The following is a 20971-nucleotide window of genomic DNA, read 5'->3' as shown; positions in this document are numbered from 1 at the left end:
AAATCCTTTTTCCTGTCGTCTGTGATGCCATGTGGCCCACCACTGATATCAGCCTCCTGAAACAGAGAAGAGTTATTGAAGAAAAGTGCAGTTAGCTGAACATACAGGCTGGTCCATATACAACGCTCCACTTCCACTTAGCGGGGTGATATCTTGTGTGTTTTGGGGATGGTGTAGTGAGCGTTATCAGTATCTACCCTGCATCATTTATTAATTTCCTACTCCTACTTCCACAACCACGCGCACACTAGCCGACTGAGTCGTTCTCACAACATATAAATAATGCCACGGGAGTTCAGTGAAGCGCAGTTTACGGGTCCCCTTTAATTTTATTGAAATATTCACTTTCTTTAATCAAACGGCCGGGTGAAAACAAACATAGAGTTCAAAATATGATAATTAGTAATTATCAGGAATTGAAGAAAAAAAAACACACACAAAGTATTATTTTGTGTATAGTGTACTGTGTAAGCCTTGACATTTTTGCATGTTCTGGTGAATGATATAAAGAACTCTTGTTAATTTAGTAAGGGTACCTTTGAATGAAGGAAAACTGAATATTGGGTAAAAATGATAGTGAAAACAGTCCCTTTCATTATGTCTATTCTATTTATCTATAGCCCGACGGCCTAATCCCGCAAAGGGTGGCCGCAGACACAAAGCCTCCAAGTCGCTCTGTTACCCACCATTTGACTGCCCTCCTTCCAACTCACTCCCCCCTCCTTCATATACCTCTCAACTCCATCCCTCCACCTCATCCTCCGTCTCCTCCTCCCTCTCCCTCCCTCCACTTCACCTACATACACCCTTTTAGTCAGTCTTTCATTCTCCATTCTCTCCACATGTCCAAATCACCTCAGTGTATTTCTCTTTCATTAGGTACAATGCCTCAAAATTGTATCCTCACTTGGAGGTTATTAGTTTTGAAATAATACGTTCACCTCTATAATAATCATACATAAGTACGAAATTTAGCATTGAATCGTCACAATTGATAACACATAGCTGAGATATGTCACATGGCAACTGGGATCTTCAGGGCTGCAAACATGTGTCACAAGGCCTCAGTCGTGTTTAGCATCACATTGTTAGATTCAATTTGTTTACCACAAAATTGTTCCAATATTTTTTTTTAGGCACTGTACACTTGATAACAATAGTTCCGTCGCCTCTCCTACTTCCTTCCCCATGGGCTTTAAATTCAGTCTGGTGATTCTACAGCAAATGACACTGATTACTTTATTTGGTCATAGATCAGTGTCATCAGTGTCATTTGCTTCAGATTCAGGAGACTAATTTTCAAAGATCATAAGCAGAAAAGCAGGAGAGATGACAAGTCTTTAGTTGATGGTGCTCTGTTGTTAGTACATCAAGGAAACAATTAGCTTTGTGTGACCTCAGTATATCCATTGTTCATGTATAGTTGTTGGGAGAGTTACGCGGACTCTCTTATGTACATGCCAGTCTTTGAACAACCTGCCAGACACATCAATCAAACAAAAAGGAACACTAAAGAGAATGTAGTACACACGGCCAACAGCTGGTCTATGGGACGATGATATTAATTTGGCCTGTGATCTTAACCTTCGACAAATTACTCTCAGAAGCAAATTACCTCATGCTTGCCTAAATCTTAACCCTTTCAATAAGTTTGGTTCAAATCAAAGCAAGATTGTTTGAGCTGACTTTGCCCGATGACCTTTCCCTTTGACCTTCACCTTGACTGCTTTCAAAATAGATATCTGTCTGTGTGTTAACCTCATCCCTTCCACGTTTTGTGCAAATCAGATGAAAACTGTAAGTTGATTTTGACATGTGATCCTGACCTTGAACCTATTAATCTAAAAAAAATCAATCTCTTGGATGATTGTCAACTCATACACCAATTTTAATCCAAAACAGATAAAAATTTCTTTGGTTGTTTTGTTCACACACACACACACACACACACACACACACACACACACACACACACACACACACACACACACACACACACACACACACACACACACACACACACACACACACACACACACACACACACACACACACACACACACACACACACACACACACACACACACACAAGCAGGCAAGCAATTCCTTCCAGAACCTGAACTGTTTTCAGATTCACAATGGTTTAGTTATTGCATGTGGATTTACCATCGAGGTCTCCTTGCAGGGCGATGATTCTCTGTTGCTATAGGCCATGAATGAAGAGGAAAGTTCACACATCCAGTCCCTTACTATGGTCGCCGGTTACCCAGTGTCTGCCTCTTGTCATATGGCCTTAAATCAGTTCCATGGGGTTGTGTATTCTCGTGACTTGATCTCTTATTCTGATTCTTCCCTCTTGGAGGGGCTGGCTCTTCAGGGAGTTGTAGCAGTATTGTACAGAGAATTATGAAGAAAGTTGATGGGGTTCTAACACCCACGCCCACTCTTATCTTGACATTTGATTGTGTTACAGTACTTTGCCAGAGGTTGTCATTGCTGCATAGTGGAAGCTTAAGGTTAAACCTTATGTTCCCTGACCTAGAAGGTGCTATTATTGTCAAAGGTTAGGTCATCTTCGCCATTCTTGCCAGCTGGAAGCGTCTGGCCTTCCTGAGGTCTGTGGAAATTGAGTTGGTGTTTCCAATGGTATGGTTGATTGTTCTCAACCCTCTAATAGTGGAGGAGCACATGCAGCCTCCTGAAAAGATTGCGATGTGTACAAGTTTGAGTATGAGATTGTTACTGTCCGAACAAAGGAGAAAATTTCTTTTTCTGAGGCAAAGGCCAGGGTAAGGGAGAGGTTCATTCGCCCTGGGGTTACCTTTGCTGCCGTCTTGTCTCGCCCTAAAGCTACCTGGCAGGTGCTCCTACCATCACACAATACCCCATTAACCTCTTGGGGTTTTACTTCCTGGCCTTCTAAGCCGGGAGGTTCTACTGAGAGGGTGCAGCCTGAAAGCAGCTGTGCTTCCACTAGGGAGGTGCCTCCTGTCTCAGGGGGTGTCCTCTCTAGGGTGGTGCTTCCTGCATCTAGAAGTGCCTCCCCCATCCCGGAACCTCCTGTGGCAAATGTCCATATTGATACTACACCCTGTCTTGACACATCCAGAACTCCCAACGTCCCTCCTGTGTATGGTTAGCATTGCCATAGCTCCTCAGAGTGCTCAGAGATAGAAGCGCTGCTACCAAAGATCTCTGTTGTGGAGCCCACTACTCCTACCCAGGATGCTCAGGGGTTGGGGTGAGTGCAGGCTGGGGATGGCATTTCACTGATGGCCCAGCCACCACCAGACAGTGATGGTACCCAGGTCGATGATTTGCCTGCTCAGCTGCATGAGGCCTGGCCCTCTCAGGGTTTCAGTATTGTGGGATGTGGTACTGATTGTCCTTCTTCTCATGGTGGTACTGGCTGTTCTACTCTGGCTAGGGGAGCTTGCAGTCCCCCTACCAAGCCATCTCTTGCTCAACCACATTGTCTGGCGCCCCTTCTTCTTCCGCCAGGTTATCATCAGCCGGGCGGCACACTATGCACCATAACGGTTCCAAACCAAGTGTTGTTCCACCTCCGAGGAAGAGTATTGTAAGATTCTCCTCTTGCTCGTCATCACGTTTCCCAACGGATGTTCGACATAGGGTAAGGGTTCCTGGTACTGGACAGCCTCTTCCCAAGGGCCTTCCTAAGCATCAGTCAAATTCGTTCGCTTGTCAGGAGCTGTACAGTCCCTCACTTAATCATCATCCCTCCACTACGGGTTCTATCATCCAATGGAATTGTCGGGGTTTACGTGCTGACTGTGAGGAACTGTGTCATCTTGTTTCATAATTTACTCCTCTATGCATGTGCATGGTTGGTGATGCTCTTCCTTCTGGTTCTTCTGGTTACCATGCTTTTTATTCTGATCCTGCCGGGCCAAAGTCGTCATGGAGGTGCTGCTATCTTCCTTTGCCAGGATATTCCTTACAGTCATCTGGACATCTGCACTACCCTGCAGGCTGTTGCTGCCTGGATGTTTTTACTTAGGCAGTATACAGTTTCCAGCCTTTATCATCCTCCTAGTGCTACTGTTGAATGGGAGGATCTGGAATGCCTTGTTCATGGCCTTCTTTCTCCCTTTCTGTTACTAGGAGATATTAATGGTTACCATCCACTATGGGGCTGAAGTGAAAGAAACCCTCGAGGTACTATGCTGACCTCTTTAGCGGAGGGTGAAGAGTTGTGCATCTTAAACTCCAATAAGATGGCTTATTTCCACAGCCAGACTGGAGCTTTTGCTGCCACTGATTTGTCCTTATGTTCAGCTGATGCTGTTTTAGATTTTTCCTGGGGTGTGTTGCCAAACCTAAATGGCAGCAACCATTTTCCGTTACTCCTGACTGTTAATGCTGGTGGGACTCATCCTTCCTCTCTGGCATGTGGATAAGGCTGATTGGCCACATTTCAGGGAATTAAGTTCCATTTCCTTTTCTGTCAATAAGTTTGGCTGTCTTACTGGGGCGGTGTCATTTTTCACTGACATGTTGCACTCAGCAGTCCTATTATCTATTCCAAGAACAAAGGGTCAGTTTCTTAAACGTCCACTTCCTTGGAGGAACCCTGATTGCAGTTCCACAGTGAAAGGCAAACGAGTCACCTTCTCTTGACTTCGTCATCACAGTGGGGATCCTCATAATTTGGTGGCGTATCAGAAGGCATGAGGTCATATGAGGCGGGTTTTAAAGGAGGCCAGGCGTTCATCGTGAAAAGGTTATATTCTCTCCATCAGTTTGAGGACTTCCCTCACTCAGGTATTGGATCAGGTAATGAAAATTTCAGGAAAATTTACTGTTCCTTCCCCTCCTGTTCTATCTGCAGCTGGTGGAACTGTGACTGATCCTTTTGCTGTTGCAGAGTTGTTTGTTGATCGTTTTGTCAGCATGTCACAGAAGGATGCAGATTCGCCTTTCGCTTGTCAATATTGACCCCTAGAATCTCGTGGTCTCCGTTTTGTGTCTTCTGGAGGAGAGTCCTATTAGTGTTCCATTTTCATTTTCTGAACCCCAGGCGGCTCTATAGCAGTGCCATGATTCCTCGCCTAGTTATGATTATATTACTTATGCCTTCTTATGTCACCTGTCTGATGAGTCCCTTTCGTTTTTGCTTTCACCATTTACAGTAATGAGATCTGGTGTTCTGGAGAGTTTCTGGCTTGTTGGGGTGTTGCTGTAGTTATCCCCAACCAAGTAAGGATCACCTACAGGCGACGAATTATTGGCCTGTTTCTCTGACGTCTTGTCTATGTAAAGTTCTAGAAAAGATGGTCAGTGTTAGGCTTGTGTGGTTTTTGGAGAGAGGTGACTTTTTATCCTCTGCCCATTATGGTTTTCGAAAAATGTGATCTACTTCTGATGCACTACTGTCCTTGGAATATTCTGTCTTTGACGCTTTCTCCACTAACCAACACCTGGTCACAGTCTTCTTCGATCTGGAGAAGGAATATGACACTGCCTCGCATCATGGCATTTTACTTTCTCTTCATGAGTTTGGTCTTTGTGGGCGCTTGCCTTTGTTTATTCAGCGTTTTATCTAACCCTTTTTTAAGGGTCCGAGTGGGAGTGGTGCTTTGACTACTTTCTAATGCCCGTGCACTGAAAGATTGAGTACCACAGGGGAGTATCCGTAGTGTTTTTCTCTTTGCTATGGCCATTAACAGCGTAATCAGTGTACTGACTGACAGTGTACGAGGCTTACTATATGTCGTTGACCTCTCAATTTCCTTCACTGCATCTAAAAAATTTCTGACAGAGAAGTTTCAACTGGCTCTTAATAGAATTTCCGGCTGGGGAGAGTATCGCTGTTTTACTTTAACAAAGATAGTGGTTATGCAATTTTGTTGTCTTCAAGGGATTCACCTAGACCCGGATTTGTATCTCTATGGTTGGAGAATATCCTGTGTGGAAGAGACGCTGTTTCTGGGTCTTCTGTTTGATAAATAACTAACCTGGGTTCTGAATATTCATTTTGTTAAGACTACATGTCTAAAAGCTTTGAGTCTTTTGACGGTTTTGGCTCATACTTCTTGGGGTGCTGACCGACAGACCCTGCTCCTCTTGCACAGGTCCCTTATTCTTCCTAAACTTGGATATGGGTGTGAGGTCTACTCCTTTGCAACAGATGCCTGTCTCCAGTTGTTAAATTCTGTGCATCATGCTGGTGTACGTCTGGCAACCGGGGCAATCAGATCATCCTTGATTTTAAGTTTGTTGGTTGGTGCTGGTGTACTCCACTTGGATTTGCGATGTCAGGTGTTGATGATGAGCTGTTGGTATCGTTTTCACCACATCCCAGTCTCAGTTTATTGTGTCATAGTCTCTCAAGATTCATGATCTTCTATTTATGACACCCACCTTAGTTTCCCGAAGCCCTTCGTGTACAGGGTCCAGATTGTTATGTTAGTCCTCTCTGTTCCGAGACTGGCAGTTTGTTCACATCGGATCCCAAAGGTGGGTTCCTGGCTACTCCCTCATACTGTATAACATTTTGCAGGTCTTTTGTTAAAAAGAAAAAATGGGTTCACTTCCCTCTCAGGTGTCCCTCCCTCCCTTTCTAGAACATGTCTTCACTCTTAAGGGTTCTGTCCCCGTCTATACTGATGGGTCTAAGACTGATACTGGAGCAGGATTTGGAGTTGTCTTCCCTTCCTTTAGTAGGTGCGGTAGCCTTCCTGGCATTACTTCATTGTATATGGCGAAACTGACTGCAATTTCATATGGTCTCAAAATTATTTTTACTCTTTTCCAATCCGTTTTTGCGATTTTTAGTGACTTGCATAGTGCTCTGTCTGCACTGGAGTCTTTTAATGCATCCCATCCATTGGTTTTATCAGTTTTAGAGTGGCTTTTTCTTCTTGGCCGTCGTGGCCGCCATGTAGGCTTCTGTTGGGTTCCTGCACATGTTGGTGTGGTGGGCAATGAGAGGGCAGATACATTATAATGCTAAAGCTGCGTCTTCTCAATGGCCCCCAACAGACTACCTGCCTCCTACTTCTAATGAAACACCTTACTTGTGGTACACAAATTGTACGTTTTGGGAGAGACACTGGGATGGTGTTGCTCATAATAAATTAAAAGAAATCTTTCAGAGAGTGGTTGTGCCAAGGCTTCTCCCCTCCATGTTTTGGCGATTGGAGGTGGCTTTTGCTAGGTTTCGCATTGGGCACTCACGACTTATGCATGGGTTCCTGATGAGTGGTGAGACTCAACCGTACTGTGATGATTGCCTTGCTCCCCTTATTGTCTGTCTCATGCTAGTCGAGTGTTCGAGTACGTGGGACCAACGTCAGAGATTTCTCCAGAAGCATAAGGGGGCAGATGGTACCTACTGTCTCTCCTCGATGCTTGGTGGAGCCTCTAGCGGTTTGAGTGATATTTTAAGTTTTCTTCAGGAGGCACACCTCCTTCTACTTTTATAAGTAATTTGTATTTTATAAATTAATCTTTTATTATTTTCGTTGTTTTATTCATACTAACAGATATTTTTATTTTGAATATGCACTTTTTATTTGCTGTGTCTTTTACCTTGTTTTCCCGTGGTATATGATCCTGGCAGTTGTGCACCCAGAATTTAATACAATCAATCAATCAGTCATTCTTTTATCCCAACCCTCTAACTATCGTCCAATTGATTTAACATCCTGTGTCTCAAAAGTTTTCAAGCCTATTCTTAACAGAAAAATTTTAAAGTATCTTTCCTATCACAACCTTCTTTCTGATTGTCATTATGGGTTGCATCAGGGATGCTCCACTGGTGATCTCACCTAATTTTCAGACTCCTGATCATCCTCCTTTCAGGACCTGGGCGAATGCTTTGCCACTGCACTTGGCATCTCAAAGGCTTTGGATTGAGTCTGGCATAAATCTTTAATTTCCAAACTGTCCTCTTATGTTTTCTATCCTTCCATCTGTGCCTTCATGTATAGCTTCCTTTCTGGTCGTTCTATAGCCGCTTTTGTAGACAGCCATCGTTCTTCTCCTCGATCTGTCAACAGTGGTGTTCCTCAGGGCTCTGCCCTATCACCGACTCTCTTCTTTTAATTTATCAATGACCTTCTAAGCTGTACATCTAACCCTATCCACTTGAATGCTAATGATTCCACCCTTCACCTTTCCATTCGGTTCCTGCAACGTCCATCTCAGCAGTTACTTCATTAAGCAAGGGATGAGGCTATGGCATATCGAATGTCTGACTTGGCTTGTATCTCTGACTGGAGTAGAAAATATCATTTTGTGTTTAACCCCTTAGCCGCAGGGCGTCACTTTCGTGACGCTTGGGTGCAATGGATCATACTATGGGGCATCACTTTTGCAATTCTGTGTTATTTTGAATTCTTCTGGGCTTTCAAGTGGTGGCTTGTATCATCTACCAGTACTGCCAGTGTCCAACAATAGTCAGCACTGCTAATGTCATCTGTACTCCCATCCATGGTTGTCAATTTAGCTATTTATCTCCGTTCTTGACTCCCCTCGCTATCTCCCCTCCATTACCCTCTTCTCTCGCCTGCCCAGCCCCGCTGCACTATGCAAATCTTCCCCGAAATTTTCCACTGATTTCATCCATTGAAATAAGCCCTATGCCCTATTCTTATACAAAATAATATATACCAAAAAAAAAAAAAAATAAGGTAACTGCTAGTGCCATACACCTGGAGTTGGCTAATTATCACCTGGCACCACCCCACGTGCACTTGTTCGTTAATTTTCCCTGGTAATTTCCCCTTGAAATATGCCGTATAATCTATTCCCGTAATAAAAATATAAAGGAAGGGAGAAGCCTAAGTGATATTTACATTCACCTGGAACTACCTATTTTCCTGCCAATCATTTCACAGCATATAAATTAGCAGCTGTCATCTCGCTGACGTTGTCAACCCTTGGCGGTCCCATATCCGCTTCGTCATTTAGTTCAGTGTTGTTTCTTGAGATGAAAGCACGTAGCACTCGCGCCCCTCTATTTCCGCCGCTTCTAGAGGGCCATTTGACCTCTACCCCTACTAAACCTCATGTGGGAAGCGGTGAAGGACTAAATAAAGCTGTTGTGGAGCTTGAACTGGCTAATTTATCCATGATAATGATGGAGAGTGACTACAATCTTTCTGGTGAATCGTGTGATGAGCCAGAGGAGAAAATGGTGATAAACTACGAGTGCTTCAGTGTTCCAAGTTCATCCTGGCTCCAAGGGAAAGGAGCCCTTACTTACTGGATGTGAGAGTGTATACAAATGTAAATAATTACTAATATAACAATATAAGTACAAATAATTGGAGTAATGACAGTCAAAGCTTTGCTCTCTACGCTAGTTTACTGAACAAGAAAGAGTGAATATCAACCACTATTACTGAAGGAAACTTATGGATAAATACTGTATATATATATATATATATATATATATATATATATATATATATATATATATATATATATATATATATATATATATATATAGCCAGACGCCTCAATCCCGTTTAGGGTGGCCACAAACAAGTCGCCTCCAAGTCGCCCTGTCCCCTGCCATCTCACTGCCCTGCTCCCAACTCACCCCCCCCTCGCTCATATACCTCTCCACCCCATCCCTCCATCTCATCCTCGGCCTCCCCCTCCCCCTTACCCCCTCCACCTCACTCACATACACTCTCTTCGTCAGTCTTTCACCCTCCATCCTCTCCACATGGCCAAACCACCTCAGTGTGTTCCTCATAACGCTTCCCATCACATCCACATCAACACCACAACGATCCTTTATATCCTCATTCGTCAGCATGCCTCTCCATGTGACTCCACAGGCTCCTCTTAAATAACTCATTTCCACTGTTCTCACTCTTGACTTGTGTCCTTCCAACAACGTCCAAGCTTCACTTCTGTACGTTAGAGTTGGTATCACAATACTGTCATGTAGTAACTTTTTCACTTCCATGCTCACTTCCCTGTTTCTTATCATTGCTTTCAAAGAACCAGCAACCTTTCTTCCCTGCTGTACCCTTTCACGCACTTCACCCTCCAAACCTCCATCCTTACTCATCATACTACCCAAGTACTTAAACGTACTCACATTTTCCAATTCCTCACCATCCAACCTCACTGTACATTCACAGACTTCACCTCTCTCAAAGACCATCACTTTACTCTTCCCTACATTCACATTTAGATTCCGTTTCTTACACACTCTCCCAAACTCATCCACCAAGCCTTCCAGCTCCCCTTCGTCTTCACTCAACAACACAGTATCATCTGCAAACAACAGTACAGGGAGTTTCCAAACACTATCCTCTCTCACCACGGCCACTCCAACATCCACTACCCTACCTTGTACCTCTTTTAGTACCCCATCCATGTAAAGATTGAACAACCATGGAGACATGACACATCCCTGTTTCAAACCAACTTCAAAGAGAAAAATTCACTTAGTTCACCATCCACACGCACTGCAGCCTTCACACCATCGTACATACTCTTCACAGCATTCAACATCTACTCCATATATTCTTAACACTTTCCACAGTCCTTGTCTATCCACCCTGTCATATCTATCTATCTATCTATTGCCAGACGCCTCAATCCCGTTTGGGGTGGCCACAAACAAATCGCCTCCAAGTCGCCCTGTCCCCCGCCATTTCACTGCCCTGCTCCCAACTCACACCCCCCTCTCTCATATACCTCTCCACCCCATCCCTCCATCTCATCCTCGGCCTCCCCCTCCCTCTTCCCCCCTCCACCTCACTCACATACACTCTCTTCGTCAGTCTTTCACCCTCCATCCTCTCCACATGGCCAAACCACCTCAGTGTGTTCTTCATAACGCTTCCTATCACATCCACATCCACACCACAACGCTCCTTTATATCCTCATTCGTCAGCCTGTCTCTCCACGTGACTCCACAGGCTCCTCTTAAATAACTCATTTCCACTGGTCTCACTCTTCACTTGTGTCCTTCCAACAATGTCCAAGCTTCACTTCCGTACGTTAGAGTTGGTATCACAATACTGTCATGTAGTAACTTTTTCACTTCCATGCTCACTTCCCTGTTTCTTATCACTGCTTTCAAAGAACCAGCAACCTTTCTTCCCTGCTGTACCCTTTCAAGCACTTCACCCTCCAAACCTCCATCCTTACTCATCACACTACCCAAGTACTTAAACGTACTCACATTTTCCAATTCCTCACCATCCAACCTCGCTGTACATTCACTAACTTCACCTCTCTCAAAGACCATCACTTTACTCTTCCTTACATTCACATTTAGATTCCGTTTCTTACACACTCTGAAGCTCATCCACCAAGCCTTGCAGCTCCCCTTCGTCTTCACTCAACAACACAGTACCATCTGCAAACAACAGTACAGGGAGTTTCCAAACACTATCCTCTCTCACCACGGCCACTCCAACATCCACTACCCTACCTTGTACCTCTTTTATTACCCCATCCATGTACAGATTGAACAACCATGGAGACATGACACATTCCTGTTTCAAACCAACTTTCAAAGAGAAAAATTCACTTAGTTCACCATCCACACGCACTGCAGCCTTCGCACCATCGTACATACTCTTCACAGCATTCAACAACTTCCCATCTGCTCCATATATTCTTAACACTTTCCACAATCCTTGTCTATCCACCCTGTCATATGCTTTCTCCAAATCCATGAAAGCCGCATACAACTTCTTTCCCTTCTCTAGAAACTTTTCCACTAAAGATCTAAGAATGAATATCTGATCTACACAACCTCTTCCCTTCCTAAACCCTCCCTGTTCTTCTCCAACTAATTTCTCTGTTGTTTCTCTAACTCTGTCTATAAGTATCCTACCATAAACTTTTCCTATTATACTAAGAAGACAAATGCCCCTATGATTACCACACACTTCTTTTTCCCCTTTTCCTTTGTACAAGGGAATAATTATACCTGACTTCCAATCCTCCGGGACTCTACCTTCCTCCCAGGCCAATCTGCACATCTTCCACATCCATTCTACTACTGTCTCTCCCCCATGCTTCAGCATTTCACCACACACTCCATAAATTCCTGGGGCTTTCCCCGATTTAACTTTCTTCATTGCTTCCACAATTTCTGTCCTACTGATTTCTTCCTGTCTTCTCACCTCCCTCCTTCTCCCAGCCATTCCCCAGCCACTTATACTCGCATTACTTCCATCCTCTACGTTCAACAATTCCTTAAAGTGTTCTCTCCATCTGCTCACTTTTTCTCCCTTCTCCACTAGTAATCTACCATTTTTAACTTTCACTCCCCTGCTAACTTCATTTCCACCCTGTCTTACTCTTTTCACCTCTTTCCAAAACATTTTCTTACAGTCCCTCCACTTTACACTCAAATTCCTTCCAAATTCCTCATCCACTCTCTTCTTACTCTCTCTTACTAATCTTTTCACCTCTCTCTTTCTACATGAACTCTCTCTTCCGCCTCTCAACTTCTTCCACGCCCCTATTTCTCATCCATTCATCATATGCTTTCTTCTTTTGTGCCACAGCCTGTCTCACCTCTTCGGTCCACCACGCTGTTCCTTGCACCCCCCTCCGTCTTCTCTTCCTTCCACACGCCACATCACATGGTGCGCATATTTATTCTGTAAAAATCATACACACACCTTCCACGTCTCCCATCTGCTCCAATTCATATTTGCCCAATCGTTCCTCCACTTCTCTCTTATACTCTGCCTTTTTCTCATCCTCTTGTAACCTTTCCACTCTCCCTGCAACTACTCCTTCCTCTCGTCTTTCCCATCTTCTATTCCTCCATCTTACTTGAATTCTAATTCTGGCCACCACCAAGTAGTGGTCAGAAAGTCCACTCCCCAAACCTCTATGAGTTCTTGCATCCATTACACATCTTCGCATCCTTTCATCCACACACACATAATCAATCATTGCCTTCCTTTCATTCAGTTCACCACCTACCCTTCTCATCACTCGCCATGTATACCTGTGGATCATTCTAAGCCTGAAGAGGGTATTGGCTATCACCAACCCTCTCCTAGCACAAATGTCCACTAACGCACTCCCAGTCTCATCTATCTCAGCAGGCACACGCCACTCACCAACTATTCCATCCACCTTCACATTCCCAACTTTACCATTCATATCACCAGTCAAAAACACTCTCTCATTCCTTTTAAACTTTTCCATGCACACTTCTACATTTGTCCAGAACTCTTCTCTCACTCTTCTTGCACGATCTTGCGTTGGCGCATACACACACACACAATCGCCCACATTTGTATTCCAACCTTCAACTTTACCCACACAATCCTTGACCCAACTGATCCATACTGTCTTATGCTCTTCTTCCATCTTTTACTCACAACTATACATACTCCTTCCTTTGCCCTCTCATTCTCACCTACTCCTGCACCTATACCCCATCCATACTCCCATTCTCTCACACTTTCTCCTCTCCATTTTGTTTCAGTTATTCCACATACATCCACTTTCGCACCCTCAAGCACCTGGACAATCTCTCTTTTTCACCTCATCATTCGTTCTCCTTACATTCCACGTTCCGATAACCATGTCCTTTGTCCGGTCCTTGGTCGTGATCGTTTGGTCAGTCCTTGTCCGAGGCTTATTGTTTGTTTTTTTAGTTAGTTGTTTTCCGGGGAGAGGCACTAACCCTCTGCCAACCCTTTTAGTCGCCTTTTACGACAAGCAGTGATACTGGGGGATTATTCTTGAAAAAAACCCTACTCCCAGGGGGGGTATATATATATATATATATATATATATATATATATATATATATATATATATATATATATATATATATATATATATATATATATATATATATATATAGTGATACTGGGGGATTATTCTTGAAAAAAACCCTACTCCCAGGGGGGGTATATATATATATATATATATATATATAAGTGTAATAAAGTAAGAGGAATATAAAATGTGAGTGTGTTTATGAATAATAAATGACAGAATACCAGCGGGGAACGAGCGCAAGTGGGCAGCTCGTACGCGCTCGTAATTTTCATTGTTTTCACAGTGTTTTTTTTTTTTTTGGATGTATGGATTCCAACCTACTTGAAAATCATAGAATAGTGTTTCTAGTGATAATATGAGGCTGTGGTAATCATATTACGGGGTGTCAGGAAGTGTAAAGTGGAGATTTCGTTACCCAACTTCAGAAGTCTCCACAAGTCCTACGGTACTCGACGAAGGCTAAACAAACATCCCAGGAGAAAGCTGAATGTATGTGCCATATGCACCTTTAATTGTAATATTCTAGGACAAATAACTGATTTTTGGCAAATATTTTTAAAAAGTCAGTCGGAGCGCGAATATTCTCGCGGGACTTGCAAGGAGCGCAAAATCATGCCCGCGCTTAAGGGGTTAATGCATCAAAGACTCAGTTTTTACACCTATCAACCTGACAAAATCTTCCACAGGAGTACGCACTAATATTCAATAATATCCACCTCAATCCTGCATCATCGTTGAACATGCTTGGGGTTTCATTCATGCTGGACTTATATTGGAAAGATCATATTACATCTCTAAAATCTGCTTCCAAGAGACTAGGTGTGCTAAGCTGACTCTGTACCTTCTTTACCCCTGCACAGTTGTTGACTTTATACACGGGCTTTATTCGCCCCTGTGAAGAGTACAACTCTCATGTGTGAGAAGGCTCCCCACATACAGCTCTTCTCAATAGGGTGGAGTTAAAAGTATTTCATGTCATTAACTCTCCTCCTCTTACTGGCTCCCTTCAACCTCTGTCTCTGTCGCACTGTTGCATCTTCATCTCCTTTCTATCGCTCCTTCAGTGGTCACTGCTCCTCTGAAGTGTCTGCTTGCATCCCTCCACCTCTAAGACGGGTGCGTAGCACCCCCTCCAGCAATAAACTCTCAGCTCTTTTCTGTCTAACTCTCAAATGCAAGAGTTAACCGTTACTCCCAGTCCTTCATTTATGCAACAGATCAACTCTGGAACTGTCTCCCTCTGTCTGTATTTCCTACTTCCTATGATCTCCAGTCTTTCAAATGCAATGTGTCCAGGCATCTCGAAATGAACGTTATCTTGTATTTGACTCTATTTTGTACTGTTATTTTTTATTTATTTTTTCTTATGAAGGAACGGTTTACGGGCTCTTGGCCTTTGGTTCCTTCTTCCTTGCACTAAAAAAAAAAAAAATGCGAATGCCCATAAAATGAACGAAAGTTATGAATCTGAGTACTTTGTTGACTGCTAATGACCACGAAACACATCATTGAAACATCTGTGGGGGCCTGAAGGTGATCTGCTTGCCTCTACGACTTCTGCAAGATTAAACAAAATACATGTGTTTCCGAGCAGACGTTAAGCATTACGTACAAAAGGAATGGCCTGTTCGACTGAAAGATTTGGCTGGAAGGTTCAGCTGTTTTCACAAACCTTTTGTTGACCCGGAAAAGGCATTCATGCCTCCACTTCATTTGAAACATTGTTTGGTGAAGAACTTTGTGAAGGCCATGATCAAGATAGTGTTAGCTTCCACTACTTGTGTGTGTGTGTGGGGTGGGGGGTAGTATCTGAATGTCTTTCGTTCCAGTACATTTTTCCTTGTTCAGCAACCATCATGAAGATATAATATATCAGAGAGAAATTGTGAAATTGTGACATGGCGTATAGGCAGTAACTCTACAGTGTGTTAAGTGTTACTGAGTTGTTGAACATTACTAAATTTGGAGGAAATTTTATGCTGACTTTGAATTTCTGTATATGGTGTGAAACAGTAATAATCAGTTCCATACATCATCTTCTTTGAGAGGTAATGGGTCCTCAGGCCAGGTCACTGTAGTCAAGATTTTTAACATGTGGGTTACTGATCTCCATCTCTCGTGACACTAGATATACTGCATTTCATCTCATAGGGATTCTAGTTGAATGTGAACAACAAATCATTTTCACCCCATCCTGCCTTTTAGACTACTATACTGTTACCTCCAAAAGTTCCAATCCCCTTCTTGCCTTTCTGTACCTTATAACACTATTAATTAGAGTAATTAATACTAACTTTTGATTCAAACTATCTGTTGAACAAACCAGACAAACTGTGGTGACTTTATGCAATTTCACCGAAACTACTTAACAATTATGAGTTACTGAACTGAAGGGGAAAGAGCGGAACTTTTGAAGGCAATACTACGAAATGATTATTTTCTCATTTTTATTGGCTTATACTAAATGCTGAAACACTAACCTCCCTGAATACTTGGCCTGCCATACCAGACCAGGAGCCGTCCTTCGACCGCATGCCCCACTCTCTGTCATCTGGCCTCACGTACGAGTAACTGAAGTTATTTTGTTGTTAATGGAAGATCTCTTTAATTTACTGTATACAGTCAATCTAAAGGAGATGTTTCATATGTAATGGGGAAGACAAAATTATATAACTCCGTTAGTTTCTATGAAAGAAGCAAGTCTTGTTTAAGAGTACTAGTAGATGGGTGTTTGGGTGCCACCACACCAGGGCAGGAACCAGGCTTATTCTGACGCGAATTGTCTGATTATGTACGTTAGAAGTAATGCTGGAATAAGAACACCTCGTATCACTGGGTCACATTCTGACCATAATGCTTCTCACTGTTACATGCTTCATGTCTAACAGTGAAAATGGGTTGGTCAGAATGTGACACAGTGAAACCAGGTGTTCTTATTCCAGTGTTACTCCTAACGTACAGTCATAAGAAAAACTATCGTTACCCTTCAGAGCTATGCACTATGACACAACGACAATGTGTTGTTGAATGACGGGATAGGAAAGTTTGTACCACAAACCCGTCAATGTCGGTTATGTGAGACACAGATATTAGAATTTGTGCTAGAGATAATAAAATTAGATCGTTTGGCCTCTGTGCATAGAGACTTTACGTTTTATTATCTGGCACCGAATTCATTAAATAAAAATATAAGAATGGTGTAAAGTCGGCAACACATATGCAGACGGGCAATTTAGTATGTGCACCCATGCCAGACGTATGATACTACTTCAGCCGATACAAGCCAAGTTAGTAAATTTCAGTGTAATAATGATATGTATTGCATTCAACATATAATAAATGTTGAGTAAAAGGATAATAATAATACATATTCAGTGTCATTGCTTTAATCTTTTGTATAACCACCCCCTGCTTCCAAAACAGCCTCTAGACGTCTGGAGCATCCATCTGAAGCATTTGACCACCCACCTAAAGCAAACAAATGAACTAGTGCACCCCTGCTAGACTATCATGAAAAAAAAAAAAAAACAGTCCATGCCTATAGATTTAATACCCTTCAAAATAATTCATTTGTTGCATTCTATAGAAAAGAAGTGTTGAATAGTAGGAAAATAATAAACGTGCCGAGTTTCATTATTAATCCCCGGCGGGGCGCTCAGGGTAACGCAAAACGTCCTATAGATTTCCCCGCCATATTACACATTCTTTCTCATTATTCTAACTCTTGTAATGGGATTGTGATATGGCAACACTAGATAGGAGCAAGGACCCGCCCACATAGCCCAGCTAACGTTCGTTTTGCATGGAACATTCCTGGGAGTACCAATAGTTTTTCTTGTGACTGTACATAATCGGACAATTCATGTCAGAGTAAGTGTGGTTCCAGCCTTGCAGTGCCAGCGCCCTTTGAGATACTGGTTCCATATCTGTAGTGGAGTGGGATAGGGATGTGTGATATCGCCATGGCTGTTCAGTGTGGTATGGTGAAGGCTATTAATCTAAGGAGATGTGCCTCCAAAGTGCTAAAAGCTAAACAAATTCACCCTTATTTTCCTTAGGAGGTATTGAACGTAGGTAACGGTGGGAATGATGTGGTCACATGTGGCCAATGTGTTACATCGACACCAGAGGGCTACCAGTTCACCAAGACGCATGCAGGGGGGAGAGAGAGAGAGAGAGAGAGAGAGAGTGAGTGGGGGGGGAGAGGGGCAGGTTCAGGAGCTGCTTAACACAATTAATCAGGAGCCCTTATGTTTTCCTTGGTCATCCATCTACTGATTGTGTACAACAGGGATGACTGGCACTATCAAGGATGCACTAAACTTCTGCCTTATGATTTGGCTACTTAGAGACGGTGTTTGAGGTGCACCGGTTATCAATCACTGACTTTCAGTGAGGAGGATTACAAATGAAAGTTAAAAACCCTTTCGGCAGAATGTGTTCCCTTTAAGAATAACACATGACCCTCTGGTCGTGTTGCATTTCATGGATTATTTCCTCTCTGTCGTCAAAGGGAAGGTGTGGCTCGTATATCTGGAAATGGTAGTCTACGTGTCACATTGTCAAAAGATTCGAGATGCTCTAAGTGACGATAATTGTAGACTTTTTTTTTTTTTTTTTTTTAATGACGCACCTATCATGAGAATGACCCATTGCCTCAATTTCCCAAACTGTTTCCTCTCCCAGCCGGTGTTCGATCTCATGTTTTTATTGATTGACTGATTGATTGACTGATTGATTGTCAACCTGCCATTGCCCCATTATATGATCAGAATAGGCTAAAAGGTCAGACTTTAGATAACTATTTAAAAATTCTGTATAGTTCATTCATTTTATTTTTGGAATGTATCTAGGTACGACAACGTTATGTCTGTAAAGGGTATGGTTTAGATGCAAAAGAATAATGATATATGAATGGCAATTTACGGCAGAACTGTAAATCCTGTATACATTAATGGGAATGTAACTATATCCGTAAATGTTTCCTTCTTTCAGGAGATAAAAGATCGGAAACACAGATAAGTCCATTCCTAAATTCTGTAGATTGCCTTTAGATTGCCTTGAATCCGGGTGATGCCTTTATTTAGTTTTTTCTTGCTGCAACCTCATAATTTTATACAAGTAAAGAAAGTCAACTGATGTTGAACAGGCTTCTTAAGGGTAGATCTAACATTTCTAGTTTAAAACGTCTATCCCAAGCTGAATAAAATCGTCAGTAGAGGACAACAGTACATAGAGAATTAGAAAGCATTCAGAGAGCGCATACCTACGCCAATGGCATTGCAGGATCCGGATCCGCCCCAAAATGTTTTCAATTCTTTCTTTGTCCAAGGCCCACTCGTCCACGAATAGGAACCCCCACAAACTCCTGAAAGTTGCCAGTGTTTGCCGGATCACTAAATTGCGTGGGGTCACCACCCACTCAGAGCTGGTATACCTTCTTTTAAAAAAATTTCTGTCGGGATTATTCCTCATGCATAAAGCATTGTACCAAAGTTTTATTCATCGTAGATATTTTACTGATGCTCTAAATGAGATTTACGCTGACAAGCTCTCTATGGAGTTTACTAAAAAGCATGAAAGCTTACTGCGTGTTTTTGCATTCAACACATTTTTACCAAGTGTTATGAATCTCACTTGTTGGAAAAATATATCATACAGTTTCCAAAGATCGTAATCTTTCACCTGGCAAATCCTGACATGATTCTATCCATTATACACTTAATAATAATACGAACTATACGGCCGAAATCTTACGGGGCCGAGATCAGCCGACCCGAATTTTTAAAGGCATGATATTCCTCTTGCTTTGAGAAAACGTCTCAGTTCTGCTACAGTCTATTTTTCCACATATATTTTACCTGTGCAGTGGACGATGACACCATATTTTCCGGAATCATCGGGTAATTTCAAAAGGCGCGGGAGTCAGGTGTGGTGTATACTCACCATCAGCGCCGCCCTGGGCCCCTGGCGGCGGGAGCACAAACTACGCCACGCTTCCCATAAGAAAGCGCCTCCATATGAGCTCAGTGGGTTCATACGATCTTAGATTGTTTAAGTACCATATTTCCTTCATTTCTCAAGTAAGATACAATTTCTTTATACACATTTACAACTCTGCCTTACAGATGTACATTCACCACCTAAAAAAATGACTGTGATCAATACTCAGGCAACATAATAATCGCATGTAGACTGTCCGTAAACTGAGATTGACGCAACTTTCCATTTCTATTATATTTCGATAAAGAAGCCATTTTTTCTCCAGTATTATATGTAGATAAATAAAAAAAATATCCTATTTTCAGTAACGTAACATAAAAATTGTATAACACAGGGTAATTCAAGTTGACCCCACTTTTGCATTTTACATTATCTGGCGAGCTGTGGTATCTTTTTCCAGTTTCTGGGGGCTCCTGTTTTCACTGAAATTCATTGAGTACTTTTGGAGTTAGTGTGTGGACAAACGAACAAAAAAATTCCTGGATCCTAATGATACCCGGTTCACCATCAAAATCTAATGGCTTGTTCCTTGGGCCATACCCTACCCCCCCCAAAAAAAAAAAAAATCATCAAAATACCTTTTTAATTTTTTTGATTGATAATGCTAACAGACAAATAGACAAATAAACCAACGCCAGCAAAAACATAACCTCCTTGGCAGAGGAAATAACATAATTCCTGGACTCAGTGGGTTAAACTAGACTACCAGTGCGACCTACGTGAAATTAATCCTTTTTGCGAGGAAGTCCACAGCATTATGTATGGGTCCTGTGAAGATGAGCCGCTTACCCCCTGGTGCTGTGGGGTCGTCCACCATCGCTGCTACTTGTGTCGGAAACTCTTCTTGTGATACCACCAGATGAGGCCGATGTGGGAACCTAGAATTGAATGGTACCTTCAGCTTTCCCAGTTGGATTTTAGTGCTTAATGGTATAATGGAATCAAAATTTAGTGAGCATCTTCTTATTCATCGTTTACATTAACTTGGGCCAGATCTTCGACACTTTTCAGCTTATTCCACGTAGTCCAGTGGCAATGTAAGATCACACTATAGCTCTGTATCCTTTCCATACCACTTCTTAGTGACAAGTCTATCTATCTATCTATATACCTAGGCTGCTTCCCCCAAGAAAAGGGAGGTAGCCGAGACAGGACGACACACTCGCCATTTACTCATCCATTTAAACACATTCATTCGCATCTTAGCCCCAA

At 42.5% G+C, this 20971-nt stretch overlaps 1 long non-coding RNA gene across 1 annotated transcript; it reads right to left on the bottom strand.

The window, feature by feature from the left end:
• Positions 1–8: 8 nt before the first annotated feature.
• Positions 9–20520, bottom strand: LOC145403060 (uncharacterized). Its single transcript, XR_013897929.1, has 3 exons — positions 20479–20520; positions 16237–16327; positions 9–56 (listed from the first exon to the last, which is right to left on the bottom strand). It is a non-coding gene; the product is annotated as an uncharacterized LOC145403060 (long non-coding RNA).
• Positions 20521–20971: the final 451 nt, after the last annotated feature.

This window comes from Coenobita brevimanus, chromosome 60 (assembly GCF_032717465.1).
Source record: "Coenobita brevimanus isolate Jiangsu-jjx chromosome 60, ASM3271746v2, whole genome shotgun sequence".
NCBI lineage: Eukaryota > Metazoa > Arthropoda > Malacostraca > Decapoda > Coenobitidae > Coenobita > Coenobita brevimanus.
Note: the sequence above shows the minus strand (reverse complement) of the source record. Positions and strands in the feature narration are given on the sequence as shown.